The sequence below is a fragment of the Megalobrama amblycephala genome, linkage group LG21 (genome assembly GCF_018812025.1).
Source record: "Megalobrama amblycephala isolate DHTTF-2021 linkage group LG21, ASM1881202v1, whole genome shotgun sequence".
Classification (NCBI taxonomy): Eukaryota; Metazoa; Chordata; class Actinopteri; order Cypriniformes; family Xenocyprididae; genus Megalobrama; species Megalobrama amblycephala.
The window spans coordinates 22,563,551-22,580,515 of NC_063064.1; the positions used below are offsets into that span (position 1 = coordinate 22,563,551).

Consider the following 16,965-nt stretch of genomic DNA (forward strand, 5'->3'; position numbering starts at 1 on the left):
TGTCCGCTCTCCCTGATACGGCCACGGAGGCCGTCACCGAGCTGCTCGTTCTCCCTGATACGGCCACGAAGCACCCTTGGCCAGCCCTGTCGCCACCGCCCAGATCTTCTGTCCTGCCGCCATCATCCAAGCCTTCTGCCCTGCCGCCGCCGCCGCCCAGGCTTTCTGCCCTGCCGCCACTGCCCAGGCCGTCTGAACCGTTGGAACCAGCCTGGTCAGTTCCTCCGGCACCACCCTGGCAATCAGCCAGGATTCCAGACCCGCTGGAACCAGCTTGGTCAGTTCCTCCAGCGCCACCCTGGCAATCAGCCAGGACTCCAGAACCACTGGAACCAGCCTGGTCAGTTCCTCCAGCACCGCCCTGGCTATCAGTTGGGCACCCTGGATCTGGCCCACCATCCCTCCCCCTGATCCTCCTCCTGTCCACCTCCCTCCTGAGTTTTTTGTGTTTTTGTTTGTTTTCTGGTGGAGCGTCTGGTAGCCGCTCCTTTGAGGGGGGGTAATGTCACGATCACCTGTGAGAGTGCCCATCAGCCACTAGAGGGCACTCCATCTTGGACTCTTGTTTTCACCCCTTGGACTACAATTCCCATATTCACCCCTGGACTCATTATTACACTCATTGCACTCAGCTGTTTTGTGTTTCATCATTAGTGTCTGTCTATTTAATCTCAGTTGTTTCTGTCCTCAGTTGTGGTTTGTTGTATTTGTTACGTGCACTGTTTTATATCTCTGGCTTGTTGTTTTGTGGACTGATTACCTGGATTTTGACCTCTTGCCTGCCTTGGATTTATGTTTCTGGACTCCCCAATAAATACTTATGCTGCACTTGGATCTTTTACATCTTGTCCTTGTGCACCCGTGACACCTTGCTTGCTTACCTAGTCTGATGATTCAGCTGTGCACAGATCCAGACGTTAATACTGGCCGCCCTTGTGTAATGCCTCGATCATGGGCTGGCATATGCAAATATTGGGGGCGTACATATTAATGATCCCGACTGTTATGTAACAGTCGGTGTTTTGTTGAGATTCGCCTGTTCTTCAGAGGTCTTTTAAACAAATGAGATTTATATAAGAAGGAGGAAACAATGGAGTTTGAGACTCACTGTATGTCATTTCCATGTACTGAACTCTTGTTATTCAACTATGCCGAGGTAAATACAATTTTCAATTCGATGGCACCATTAATACTGTGTGTGGTTACCTGGATGATCTATGACTGTTTTTTGTTTTGTTTTGTTTTGTTTTGTTTTGTTTTGTTTTGTTTTGTGATGGTTGTTCATGAAACCCTTGTTTGTTCTGAGCAGTTAAACTGAGCTCTGTTCTTCATAAAAATCCTCCAGGTCCTGCAGATTCTTCAGTTTTTTGCATATTTGAACCCTTTCCAGCAGTGACTGTATGATTTTCAGATCCATTTTATCACACTGAGGACAACTGAGGGACTCAAACACAACTTTTAAAAAAGGTTCAAACATTCACTGATGTTCCAGAAGGAAACACGATGCATTAAGAGTCGGGGGGTGAAAACTTTTGAATTTGAATATCAAGGTAAATTGTACTTATTTTTTCTTCCGGGAAACATGCAAGTATCTTCTGTTGCTTCCAGAGGGCAGTACTAAATGAAAAGCAATGACATTTCAATAAAATAAGAAAAAATTGGATATCTTCAACCTGTTCAAAAGTTTTCACCCCCCGACTCTTAATGCATCGTGTTTCCTTCTGTAGCATCAGTGAATGTTTGAACCTTTTTTAACAGTTGTGTTTGAGTCCCTCAGTTGTCCTCAGTGTGAAAAGATGGATCTCAAAATCATACAGTCACTGCTGGAAAGGGTTCAAATATGCAAAAAATGCTTAAACTGAACAATCTGCAAGACCTGGAGGATTTATCTGAAGAACAGAGAACAGAGTTTAACTGCTCAGAACAAACAAGGGAACAACCATCACAAAACAAAAAAACAGTCATAGATCATCCATGTTACCACACAGAACCAATGGTTCACATACTTTCGAATGGGGCCATTTGAATAAATTCATCTTTTTTTTTTTCCTTGTGGACTACATGTAAACATCTTTTATGTAAAATATCTTACTCAGGACAGTACTAAACAAAAAATAACATGCATTTTGTATGATCTCTCTTATTTTGTTAACATTTTTCACATTTTCTGCAAGTGGTCCACATACTTTTTCTTATAACTGTGTATATATATTATATACATAGTTGTATATAATATATATACATTGTAACATATATATATGTGTGTGTGTGTGTGTGTTACAATGTTATATACATTGTTAGTAGACCTTGGAATTTACATAAGTAAAAGCTACCTCTTCTATTCATTTGTCAAGCCCGGTTATCATCTAAAAGCTGATAATCAAAAAATAGGCAAATACTGAATCAGCCTGACCAATTTATATCAGTCTACCACTATTGTGAAGAATAAAATAGGAAACTGAACATAAATGTTGAGGCTTTACACATTTTAAGATGTTAAACATTAATAAAATGGACGGTCAATCTTAGGCATAAGATTGTGATATGGTATGGTGGTAACAAGCTTTCTCATTTTCCACATGCACACTATATCACAGATGTAATAATCAACACCAGTGTTCAACAACAAATTGTCCTTAATCTTCACACCATTTTAAACAGATCCAATTATTCTTACACTGAAATTTAACCCATGTAAATGCACCTTATAAAGTAATTACAGTGCTTAATAAAGTTAACCCACAAATGGCCAATAACTCATCTAAGCTTTTTTTAAAAAAAACATTTGACGAATGTGTTGAATTTGGATGCATGTACATGATGTTAAAAAATGGGTTAGAGCTTCGAAAAAGAAAGAAAACAGCTGTAGGGGAATAATATATCATAAAAAAGTTGAATGGCAGCTGTTCTACAGATGTGGAAGGATTTGCTGTGAAACAATTGGGTCGATATATGAGGAAGTGGTATTTTATCTGAAAAAGGAACTCGGCTGAACAAGTATCATATTACCTTGTTGATGTACTGAAGATGACAAGTATTTGTAATTGGTTTATAACCAAGCTCAAACTTAACTGAAAGATCAGTGTGCTAGATAAATTACTAACTGCTGTTACTGTAAGAAAATGACTGGAAGTAATCTGACACTTACTGACAAATGGAATGAGAAGTTAAACAGAGGAACAGAACAGATCTGTGTTGATTACAAAAAGGTCCATTTACTTTTACAATTAAACAGCAGGAACTATATTGTCATGCAACACAAAAATAACAGAATTAACATAGGAAGCCATTAAAAATAATTGGTGATTGGATATTTATAATAAATAGAGCATGTTTACAGCTATGACAGACAAGTTTAAACATGTAGGATGCTGGATGTAAACTAATTAAATCTGATTATCAAAATGCCTGATGGTAAAAACTGAGAGCAGTGATTACCAGTGTTGGGGAAAGCTACATTTAGTATAAAAGCATTACTATAGCTATGTTGCCATCACCATGTTTTCATGCGCATTTTGAAGTATCACATCAGAAACCCGCATGAGGTTCTTTTTGACTTGTGCAAAAAAGAGTTAATGCAAATAATGGGAGATGGAAATGCATTTGCTGAATAAATACTGACATAGCGATCATTAACGTGGGGTTTATTGGCTGTTTCTGCTGATGGTGTTTTATTTATTGTTGGTTACTAGGTTGCCAATACCACCTTCATCCGCTCGAACAACTTGATGAAAATGGACCTAATTCACTTTTTTTTGCGAACTTTGAAAAGATTCACTTCACGTTTGGATGGAAACTCAGCTAATGTTGCTTTACTCGCTAAAAAAGTAACATTGCGTGATTTGCATTACTTTTTCTGGAAAGTAACATTTGCGTACCTGAGCTGAGCTTGCTTGCTTGTTTTTTAATAATTATAATAATAACAAATAAAAGTTCTACTTTTGGCAAATGTAAAGAATATGAAGAAGCCTCAGGCTGAAGGAAATGCAAATTCACTGCTGTACAGTAAAAGGTGCAGCTCAAACAAACCTTTCAGCTGTGCTGCCCTTCTGGATTGCAGAAGAATAGGATGCAGTAGAAGAAAGTTAAACACTCTTACATCAGCAATAAATAAAAAAAAGAAAAGGAAAAAAGAAACAAATGTGATGTTTATCTAAAAGTAATTTTTGCTTACTGGTATGGTTGAATTGGATAATTTAAGGTAATACCTTATAAGCAAATACACTGGTTAATAAAGTGAGATTACATAAAGAATATTTGTGATATTTAACATTTAATTATTACAGGTTTGTGTAATATTCTGAGTTTGCATTTTACTGTTTTATTCATTTTGAGGAATACCGAATTTGTTTTTATGCAAATAAGATGAGTAAATGCATGCTCACATTTAGTTTAGAACTATAATAACCATCATGTTCACACAGCATACACAATAACTCTGCACCTGATTTCTCTCAACATGGGGACAGGAGAGGTGTCAGTCAATCAATGGGAAAACAATGTAACTTGTTTGAAAAATGTATAAATTTAAAAGTAATGCATTACTTTACTAGTTACTTGAAAAAAGTCATCTGATTACGTAACTCATGTTACTTGTAATGCATTACCCCCAACACTGGTGATGACACACACCCCACACAAAGAAAGGAGAGGGCCAGGAGGAGGAGAGAAAGAGAGGGGGTGGAAGAAAAGTAAAGGAGGGGTTCACTGAGCTTATCTGTTTTAATGCACAGACAAATAAGAGAAAAAGAGGTCTTAAAACACAGTACAAAACCCCACTAAAACTAGCCAAAAATCTCCTCTTCACTTTCTCTCTCACTTGCTTCCTTTCCTCACTGGCAAGAACACAGTGAGGACACCTGGGAAACTTGTGCAAACAGCAACACACACACGCGCACGCGCACCCACTCTGTAGCTCTGTAAAAGCATTACAGCCTCTCTGAATGAGACTATGGAAAGAGATGTAAAACTCACGCAGAGAAAGTCTGTTTTAATAAAAGAAATCATGGAGAGCAGATTGTGACTCACCCTTCGTTTAGTAGCTCTTGCTGTCTTTCTTTATCTCTCTTTCTGTCCCTCTTTCTCTGTGCCTGAGTCAGCCTGCAACACCAGCTGGACTCACAGCCACGCCCACTCTAGAGTCATGTGACCACAAAGCAGCCAAGCAGCACTCATCACCCATTCATACAGGCTATAGTATAATCTGTCATGGTGTGTGTGGCTCAGATTTTGCCTACATTTTGGGGACAAAATGTCTCCAAGAAAATAGTAAAACTTTTATTTACTGTACAGTGTGAGGGAAGCATAACGGCTAAATAAAATAATGTCCGATATATTTTTGAGGGTTAGGTATAAGGTAGAGTAAGTAGAAAATCCAATAGCTCAGTATAAAAACAATGGAAGTCACAAAAAAGTCCCCACCATGATATAAAAACAAACATTTGTGTGTCTCTCCATGCATCCATTAAATTATAGCCAGCGAACACAATCACAAGCAATGTGCCATAAATCCCTTAAATTATTCTCACTAAAATAATAAATCCTAATTTGTATTATAAGTAGCATATAATTGTAAGTGTATCAGTTTTGTTTAGAATTCTGAAAAATAGGCTACCTTTTTTAATGAATGAATTTAATAAAATGTCATATTATATTAAAACAAATGTATATTAACATATTTATATTTTGGCTCAAACTACTGGTATGTTCCTCCAATAATAAAATTAGTTCTCAAAATATGGGTTTTAAACTAAAAAAAATATATTATCATTACTTATTCTGAAGCTTCATTTGAAACAATTCTTATGAGACAAACTAATGCAGTTTCCTGTGTCAGAGTAACCACATCCTACAACTGCATTCTACACTGTGATTGTAATGATACGACAGTCACATGTTCAACGTTTATTTCAGCCTTTTGAGAGGGCAATGCCGTCAAAACAACTCTTAAGACACTGAGAATAATGAGAGGCTAGACAATGATTTTAGGGTACAGGAAGTAGTCTGTCAGAGATGCATTAGTGTGTAATCCTAAATACATCTGAGAACAGCTACATTATGTTACTCAGGAACTCTTGACCAGAGAAAGACAGAGAGAGAGAGAGAGAGAGAGAAAGAGAGAGAGTGGGAGAGAGACTTCCTGTGGGGTTTTTCTGCTTATCTTAATTACGCATATACATACAAGATTGGTCCTTAGAGGTTTGACAACATAACTTCCTGTTAATGATAACCACCATAAACATCCAAATATTACTGGCCGGTTGTTGCTCTTCACACATAGTCAGCCTCTTCCTGAGATTCTATACTGGAATTGTTTGTTATTCTAGAATGAATGTTTATGTTGTTTTCCCCACAGGAAGTTATCAGAAAGCAAACTAAGGTGTATCACTGCCCAAGAGCAAAATGAATAAAAACCAGTCAGAGAGAGACAAAAAGACAGAGAGATAGAAAGTGTAGAGGAGGAAGCCTGGGCTGCGCACGATTAGATATGATAGTGAAAGGCACGCTTTATAATTACAGCATATGGAATTGATTTCACAGCTTTCTTAGTACCGAGGCAGTGAGGATGACTCATTCTTAAGGCCTTCAGAGATTTAAGACTGCAGCTCTGTCTTATCTGGAAAAGGTTTGGGTTTAATACCTTCCTGTCCCTTGGTGTTTTTCTGTCCTAAACAACTCAAGGACATTTAGTTTGAGGATGATATGTGGTTATAGTAAAGCTGTCACCTTCAAACATCTTAAAGAGTCTCAATGGTTCATTGAAGCCATAATCCACGGTCAGACATTGATTACTAGCATTTAAGATTGGTTTTCTGAACTAATTCACTCTGTGTCCAAACATGCAAAGCTTGCATGCTTTAATTTTACTCAGCAGATCCTCACACAATGGCTGTGTCTGAAAGCTGAAAAATACTGCCTCACAGGCAGCATACAGTGGTAGGAAGGCATGTCCGAATTCTATGATCGTGTCGCATCTAATACACATCCTTCATCTGACCAATTTTTGAAGGCAACATAGATGTACCTATCCCATGTTGATATACCATATCCTGTGCGAGTTGAGATAAAAAATAAAATGGTAAGTATTTATATATATATATATATTAAAAATCACTATTATAAAGTGAAAAAAGATTAAACAAAAAGATTGCACAACCACCAAATAAGTGGCCATGTACAGTAAGTAGGTTATGTAAATCGCCATTAAACAAAAGAAGAAGAAGGAAGTAGAATGGCATGCTTTTTCTTAGTACCCATTTCTGGGTTGGCTGAATTTACTCCCGGATGTGTTTTTGGAACCAGCATACCTCGAGTAAGCAAGATTTGGGTCAGAGCCAAATTTGTTGAATAAAGTCATTATTTTTGTTTTGTTTTTGCGCACAAAAAGTATTCTCGACGCTTCATAACATTAAGGTTGAAACCACTGTAGTCACATTGGCTATTTTAACTATGTCTTTACTACTTTTATGTGCCATGAATGACGGTAATTCATTTGCTTTCTATTGGGGATAAAAACTCTTGGATTTCATCAAAAATATCTTAATTTGTGTTTCGAAGATGAACAAAGGTTTTACAGGTTTGGAACGACAAGAGGGTGAGCACTTAATGACAGAAATTTCATTTTTGGGTGAACTAACCCTTTAAAAATGGAAAAACAACCTTGGGAAAATTGGTTAATTTTTTTAAAGCCTGTTTCTCTGAGGTATAGTAAAAGACAGACAGTGTATTGTAATCAAGTTTGTTAATTTATTCCAGTTGTGTGGTCATTTGCTGCACTGCTTCTAACATGTTTACAGTTCCTCAATCCACAGGTCCACATCACATCTCTCATGAATAGTGTTGTTCATCACTAGAAAATGAAAACCCCTAGAGCTGGATGAACCCTGCTGTTCTGTAACCTGAGGCTGACAGCTGTGAGTCATGAGGTCATAATATGCAGAACACACAGGCAACATAAGATAGGTCAAAGGTTGTTTTGCACCCCCCACAGACTAAATCATTTCTCTTTCTCTCCTTTAAAGACAGACATCAATGCTTTTCATCAGAGTCCACTGCAAAAATACAATGTAGTCAGGCCACTGCGGGGGAAGGGGTGAGGTTGTGGTTCAAATAATATCCCTATGTGATGATCCATGTTAGGGTATTAGCCCGAAGTCGAATACCTTTATCAAAAAGACATTTTAATGACTTCAAAATGAATAAACAAATTGTAACGAATGATAAAAAAATTAAAAATGCTATTACTCATTTGTGCTTGCTGAATAACAGCTGAGCCAGGTGACGGCACAATATTTCAGATAAACAATTAAAATTACAACAAAAGAGTGAATTTAAATGATGAATGAGGGATTGGAGATGTCTTTTCTGTTTGTTGAACATGGGTTCCAGCAGCTTTTTTTTTCCAGTGGTTTTCAAAAAGAGGTGGGGACATTTCAAATGACACCTATGTACTTCATTAAAAAACTTTTCCTTTTATTTGTTATTAACATTTAGTATTATTGTTTTAATTAGAAGATATTTACATAAATGTTGTAAAATAATAATTATAGGCATAGCCTACTTGCTAAATTGAAACTATGAGTAGATCATTCTTAAATTTAAAATGACTGTTAAAATAAACTGACCAAATTTAGTTTTATACAAAATAAATCATTTTGTTATCGTAACAGAAATAGATACAGATACTGGTTTTATTGAACACCCCTACTTGTTATAATAATTTTTGTATTGTGAGGATGGATGGCTCTGCTCAGAGAGAGCAAAATTCATTCCACCTTATCGTCATGTTACTGTCTATCATTCTAACTTAAAAAATAGTACAATTACTGGTACTGTACATATGCACATTAGTGCATATGCCAGTTCTCCACTCTATGATGCGTTGATGAATATAATAGAATGTTTGCTTGTAAGTATAATATATATGAAATCAACAAATCCAAAATCCCTTAAATGGTTAGGTGAGACAGAACACTATTTACACCTGGTAGTAACATGAAGGGTTTTTGAAGGGTTTTTGATTTCATGAGATATTATGTCTTGCTACATGTCACTCACCACATTAGTGTTGGTCTTCGTTGATATGATACGTTCTTCTAAAGCTCAATCATAATTTAAGGCTACACTGAACAACCTCTTATAAAATTAAAAGACTAAAGTGTTTAAAGAATTATATTGGGACAAAAAAAAGAACAAAAAAATCTGAGATAAAGAGGGAGAGAGAAATCAGATGGCGATCAAGCACATAGAATATCTATGATAAGACAAAAGAGGCAGACTGAGAATAAAGTCAGAGAGGCCCCACGGTCATTTGAGTGGTTTGCACTGTGGTGGGAAACTTGTGTGACCTCTGACCTCCCTCCCACCATATAAAGTAAACACATGTTTCCGGAAATTTTATCAAGAGAGGACTGTCATATTTCCAGTGACGCATCTCAGCTCAACTCTTCTCAGAGACAGAGGGGTCCTCTGTCAGCATAACACACAACTTTATCAAAAACAACATAAAAGCCACCAGAACCCAACTTTTTGTTTCTGAGCCGGACACTCCAGAGTACAAGTGGGTGTGTTTGTTACAGATTTCCTCACTTTCTTTGAGGCTGTGTACAGTATCTCTGAGTCCAAAATTGAATACTTCTCAACTATATGGTATGCGAAAAACACTACGCCAACAGAGTAGTATGTCCGAATACATAGTATTCAAAAAAGCTGTAGATAAAAAGAATGTCTCAGGTTATGCATAACCATGGTTCCCTAAGAATAGGGAATGAGACACTGCGTCCCCTAGGGGTTGCTATGGGGAATGCCTCCGGCATGACAGGTGTCTGAAGCATGAGTCTAAACATGATAATGAACTTGACATTGGTAGGCGACAGCCTATTACGTCACCACTGGTGTGACCGAGAGTATAGAAGGGCAGCAAAACGTCATCCACTTCTTGTCTGAAAGGAGACGTTTGCAGGAATACTGAAAGCATGGCAAAGGGACGCGGCATCTTGTTCCCTATTTTCAGGGAACCATAGTTACATGCATAACCAGAGGCGTTCTCTTTCGAAAGGGAACTCTATACTGTGTCCCCAAGGGGTCGCTATGGGGAACAGAATACCCACACTGCCATGCTGGAGGAATGAGTGCCCATCAGCTGAGCTAAGTTAAAGGACTCAAAGTAGTCTTCATCCCTATGGTGCACACCAGCAACACGATCATAGACTGGAGCTTCTCAAAAACAGAGGCCTCAACAGGATGAATTTAAATGAGGAAGCCTAACAAAGTTCATATTCAGGCAAGTATCTAAGGAGGCTCACAGAAAGCCTTACATTCAGAACTCCTGTTTAGGCAGCCCTGAAGTGTGGAGGCCTCAACCAAGAGACCTAAGCAACACTCTAACCTAAGGGCAATACCAAGTTTCAGAATCAGAATCAGAATGAGCTTTATTCACCAGGTGTGCACAAACACACAAGGAATTTGTTGTGGTTTTCTACAGGAGCTCTTGGTCTTGGTACACACATACATATGACATGAGAACAGAAACATTTAAATAAGTAAACAAGAAAATAATAATAAATAAGTAAAATAAAATAAATAATAATACTAATGTGGTATACATCTGGAACAGAAGACATACAGATTTGTACTGTATATACAGCAGGATGAAATATATATATATATATATATATATATATATATATATATATATATATATATATATATATATATTATATTATTATAACTAATTTTTACTCTCTCTCAAGTACTAAAAGTGATTACTAAAACAGGGGTAATTGCTATGTTAGTTGTTTAAGCTGGAGATAGCATTGGGGAAAAAAATTTTCTTATGCCTAGATGTTCTAGTGCACAGAGATCTGTAACGTCTGCCTGAGGGCAGAAGTGCAAACAGGTTGTGTCCAGGGTGAGAGGTGGCAAAGGAAGTACAGTCTCTGCTGAGCCTTTTTCGCAGTGGAGTCAATGTAATTGCCCCACTTCAGGTCCTGAGAGATGGTGGCGCCCAGGAACCTGAATGACTGCCTACACAGCACTGTTCATGATGCTGAGTGGGGGGAGTGCAGGGGGGTTTCTCCTAAAGTCCACTATCATCTCCACTGTTTTGAGCATGTTCAGCTCCAGGTTATTGTGACTGCACCAGACAGCCAGCTGTTCAACCTCCAGTCTGTAAGCAGACTCGTCTCTGTCCCGGATAAGGCCGATGACTGTGGTGTTGTCTGCGATCTTCATGAGCTTGACAGAGGGGTCTTTAGAGGTGCAGTCATTTGTGTAGAGGGAGAAGAGCAGTGGGGAGAGAATACAGCCCTGAGGAGCTCTAGTGCTGATGGTGTGGGTGTTGGATGTGAGTTTTCCCAGTCTCACTAGCTGCTGCGTGTCTGTCAGGAAGCTGGTGATCCACTGACAGATGGAGGTGGGTACAGAGAGCTGGGTCAGTTTATTCAGGAGGGTATCCGGGATTATGGTGTTGAAAGCCAATCTGAAGTCCACAAACAGGAACCTTGCATAAGTTCCTGGTTTGTCCAGATGTTGTAGGATATACTGTAATGCAGTCCCATATTGACTGCATCATCCACAGACCTGTTTACTCGATAAGCAAACTGCAGGGGGTCCAGCAGGGGTCCAGTGATGTCCTTCAGGTAGGCCAGCACCAGTCTCTCAAATGACCACAGACGTCAAAGCAACAGGTCTATAGTCATTTAGTCCTGTGATTTTTGGTTTCTTGGGTACAGGGATGATGGTAGAGCATCTGAAGCAGGAGGGGACTTCAGACAGCTCCAGTGATCTGTTGAAGATCAGTGTGAAGATGGATGACAGCTGGACAGCACAGGCTTTGAGACAGGCTGGTGAAACACCATCTGGGCCTTTGGCTTTCCTTATCTTTTGTTTCCTGAAGACTCTGCATACATCCTTCTCACTGATCTGAAGTGCAGGTTGAGAAGCAGGAGGCGAAGGGAGAGGGGTGAGGGTGTTGATGGCTGTGTGGTGAGCCGGTCAGAGTGGGTGTGGGGTGTGAGACCAGGTCTTTCAAACCTGCAGTAAAATGAATTAAGCTTGTTGGCCAAATGTTGGTTCTCCACAGTGCTGGGGGATGGGGTCTCGTAGCTGGTGATGGTTTTCAGGCCCTTCCACACTGATGCTGGGTCAGTAGCTGAAAGCTGGTGTTCTAGCTTCTTAGCATAGCTTCTCTTTGCTACACTGATCTCCTTATTCAGTGTGTATTTGGCCTGTGTAGGGTCTGCACAGTCTCAAGGATGAGCAGGTCCCACCATAAACTGTGTTTAAGCCTCAATTCACGGAACTTTGGTTTGTAAATCTTACATCGATTCCGGCCCGGCAGACACTAATGGATCACGAGACTTTTTTTTTTTATGACTATTTCGATAAGTCCCAAACCTCTCCTCTGTGACTTCAAAGGAGATGCGAACGCCACGGATCGGGTTTCGAAAGACAGGCCCGAATTCCAAACGGTCATAAAAAGGAAAATACACGCACGCACCCACAGACACACACACACATACAAAGACTGTATACACAAATATTATACCTGCAAATATGAATGTATCTGCCATTGTAGTGCTCGCTGCATGTATGTGTTACTAGTGTAGAATCGTAGAATTGACTGTAGTAGGTTAGTTTTCATGTTAAACGATAGTAATAGAGTGTAAAGTGTATCTTCTTTATATGACGAGAGACACCTGTCGAGTTTGATCTCTCCGTAAAGCTGTGAATCCGAGCTATTCACTCATGTACGTTACATTTCTGCCAAATGCATCGTTCAATGTTTAATAATACTATGAAGAAAATGCACTGATTCAACATACCATAAATTTATTCGGGAGACAGGACAAAGGAATGTGGAAACCCGCCAAATCGCAACGCTAGCATTGGAGGACGTTATCAAGAAGGCGTTCTGGTCTGTTGTCTTTAAAACACCATGACACGCGTCTTTTGGTGGCACAAGTTTTTCTGCACGAGTTCCTGCCGTCAAGACGGACTCTCTTCTTTATTTTCCGGTCATATTACAACAGTTAAACCTTCGTTTGAAACTTCGCCGAAACAACCTCCGGAAGAAGAAGCAACTATCAAACCGAGCGCTCCGAAACTCCAAGCACCCTGACTAACCTATGCAAGTATAACGTTGTTACGATTTTAAATACTGAGTTTCCTTGCTGGCTCTTACAGGTGAACTGTTGCAATTTGACCTGCTTTGATAATCTCTTTCGTTTCTGCCTTTTCTTCTACTTTGTATGTATTTGTATTTACTTGTGTCCATTTAGCCGTATAACCTGTGTATTACCCGTTTCGTATATTAAACTCATTATATCCATGCTTTTTGCTCACTTGCTCATTTTAGCAACAACCGAGTCACTTTAACGTTCTGATTCTAATATCCTTGCTCTATATTTGGAGGCTATGATAGAAAGTTAGTCTCCCGGCCCGAGAATAACATTTCTGTCGTGATAATCTGTGGATAATTTTCCGTTTCGGTGGACGAACTGATGGTTTTCCACATAATTATTAAACCAGAACTAATCATATATGTGATTGATTATAATTCGTTGTAGTTAATTCACCATATATGTTTAATTCCCCGTTGGGTCGATATATGAACGTCATGAAGCTTTCTGAATTATGATATTCATATTTCATCCATAAATTGATTAATAACTGTACATCGCTACACCTGTTTGTACAAGACTTTGTCCCCGCTCCTGTAGGCATCCTCTTTGGCCTGGCAAACTGTCTGAGTTTTGCAGTAAACCAAGGTTTGTCGTTGTTATATGTTAAATAAGTCCTGGTGGGAACACACATGTCCTCACAGAAACTGATGTAGGATGTCACGGTGTCAGTGAGCTCATCCAGATCAGTGGCTGCAGCCTCAAAAATACTCCAATCAGTGCAGTCGAAACAGGCTTCTAGAGGCCACTCTGTTTCGCTGGTCCATTTCTTTACAGTGCTTACCACAGGCTTAGCAGATTTCAGTTTCTGCTTGTAGGCTGGTAGAAGATGAACCAAACAGTGATCAAAGAGTCCCAAAGCCGCTCTGGGGACAGAGTGGTATGCATCCTTTAAAGCAGTGAAGCAATGGTCCAGTATGTTACTGTCCCTGGTGGGACATGTGATGTGCTGTCTGTATTTAGGCAGTTCACGGGTGAGATTAGCTTTATTGAAATCACAAAGAATGATAATGAAAGAGTTTGGGTAACACTGCTCTGTGTGTGTGATCTGATCAGCCAGCTGTTCTAGCCTCGTGCTCACGCACACATCAGGAGGAATGTAAACACTCACCAGAATAAACGAAGAAAACTTTTTTTCCGATCAGTAAAGCTGATCGGAAAAAAGTTACTCAAAACAGGACAAACAAACAAAAATAACAAAAGTACCAAGACGCTACAAACCAAGGCGGCCATCTGCTGCGCCATCTTGACTCCTTCCATAGAAAGCTCAGAAAGAGCCATAAACTCAGTCTAACTGGCTCGCGATGCTCCGCAGTGTGGAGGCCTCAAAACAACGACTCTCATAATGAGAGGAGGCCTAGCAACATTCCATACTGAGGTCAGTAGCCAAGAAGACTCTCAGAGAGCCTAACGACCTAGCATACTACCTTACCACCTAGCAGAGCTCTAGGAGTGGAGGCCTCAGCAAGACAACTCTCTAAACAAGAGGAGACCGAACAACGCCTCACACTCAGGATATCTTGTAAGGTGGCTCACAGAGAGGCTACAACTCACAAATTGCTATCCCAGCGGAGCTCTGGGGAGCAGAGGCCTCAATAGAAACACCCTCTAGTGAGAGGAGGCCTAGCAACACTTGCAGCAGCCAAAGAGGCTCACAAAGAGCCCAACCACTTGGCAAACAACCAAGCCGAGCTCTAGGAGTGGAGGCCTCAGCATGACAACTCTCTAAAATGAGAGGAGACCTAACAACAGAGGCCTCCTCAATAAGATAACTCTCTCTAGGGAGAGGAGGCCTAACAATGCTCCATAGTACAGGCAGTAACCAAAAAGGCTCAGAGGGAGCCTAACAACTCAGTACTACCACCTGGTCTAGCTCTGAGGACGGAGGCTTCAGCATGACGATTCTCTAAAGTGAGACGAGACCTAGCTACATCCAACACTCAGGACAGCTTACCAAGGATAGCTATTTGATATTGCTATCCTCGCGGAGCTCGGGGGAGCAGATGCCTCTAACAAAATGACTCTCTATAGTGAGAGGAGGCCAAGCAACGTTCCCAACACAGGAGTACCAAGGAGGTTCACAGAGAACCTGACACTCAGTACCAATGCCTAGCTGAGCTCTAAGAATGGAAGCCTCAACATGACGACTCTTTAAGGCCTAACTACGTTCCATGCTCAAGCTCTTCAAAGTTATGTGGAATCTGATTGGAATATTGTCAATATATTTTATAATTTATTAGCTGGAAATGATCATTCTGAAAGTAATTTGAGTGCTATCATTCCTCTGTGTCTTTATCGTTATAGCTGTGATGTGGATTACTCTATTCTCAAAGAATTAGAACAATTAATAAACTTTATAATTCTTTGTGTGAACTGCCCTTAATTCAGTAAGATGTCCATAAAAACATTATCTGTAAAGAAAAGAATTTTCGGGTCTTTGGTATCCTGTAATGTCCTCCTGAATTTCATGATTAAGAGCATATGTTGTATCCTTCATAATCAAGACCTTTTTATACAGATTAAGTATATATTTATAATCAATGACTGAGTAAACTGACTGATTATATATTTATAATAAAAGATATATATATAAGGGGTGTCGCAATATACCGGTATTGACGATAACCGTGATATTCAAAGCATGAAATATCGATATTGTGTTAATTTAGGGTGTGACGATATACCGGTATTGACGATAACCACAATATTTAAAATGAATAGGATGCTTATAATATCAAGACATGTAAATACTCCAGCGCCAGTCCCTGGTTGAGCTCTCAGGTGGCAGTATTGCACCTTAACGCTGACACCTGTCAAACAAGAAGACGACGCAGTGCGCGCAGCTATTCCGTGCGGGAGAGTGAGAGGCTCTGTCCACAGTCCACACCCGAGAAAAGTAAATAAGCTCGACAGTATGGGAGTTTTTCGGCTCCTTAGACAGCTCAATCCGCAGGATTTGCCTAGCTACAGTCAGCGCGAAGGGTGGAAACACCACCAACCTTTTTACCCACCTCCGTGTCCATCACCCTGCAGATTACGGCATTTTACAGAGAGTAAATTGCGATTATTTTACTAGTCATGGAATGGGAAATGTTTTTACCTGTTAACAGCAATTTTCTGTGGTTATATTTAAATAAAGGATGATTCCTTTAATAAGCCTACCGCGTTTTCTTTACTCATCTTATTCAGCGTGATGTAGCTATGCATGCATTTATATGCCCTTCAAAATTCAAGATACACGGGAATTTTTTTGCCCCGACAATTTTTTGTCATTATATCATATTATAAGATGTACATATTACAATATCACACGAGCAAAAGTGCCATTTTTCCCAAAGCAGCACAAATGCAATGTTCCTTCAACTTATTGTTAAATGAACAATGTGAGTTACATTTTAGACACAATATTGTTAATATTGTTTTTTTCCCCTTTATTTCGCCAACGAAAATTTCAAAATGATGAACAGCTGAACAGAGCCCCGTGCAACAGAAATGTTTTTGTAATACTGACTGAATCCGCGTTTAGAACGAATGAATCCGAGCTTCGTTCCTGAATGAATCAGTCATTTGAACAAATCGGTTGACTCACTTACTCATTAAGACAGTGACTTGCTGCCACCTACTGGCAGTTTAGTTTAGTTTCATATTTAAGGTACATTTTAATGAAAAAGTTAAAATTAGAAAAATTTATTTAAATATATAATATTGAATTAAATTTATGTAGACAAATTGTAAATGCTGTGTAAATATGTTAATGCCACTTCTCATTCTGTGTCACCTCTGT

At 39.4% G+C, this 16,965-nt stretch overlaps 1 protein-coding gene across 4 annotated transcripts in view; it reads right to left on the bottom strand.

Annotated features, from left to right (window-relative positions):
* septin9b (septin 9b) overlaps positions 1–16,965 on the bottom strand; it is a 93,896-nt gene that overhangs the window by 34,173 nt on the left and 42,758 nt on the right. Inside the window, exon 1 of one of the 4 annotated variants that reach the window (XM_048173488.1) lies at positions 5,029–5,175. The exons of the other annotated variants lie outside the window; for them this stretch is intronic. The gene's annotated coding sequence lies outside the window, so the exon portion shown is untranslated. Of the gene's footprint in view, positions 1–5,028; positions 5,176–16,965 lie in introns of those variants that run through there. 4 annotated transcript variants of the gene reach the window in all.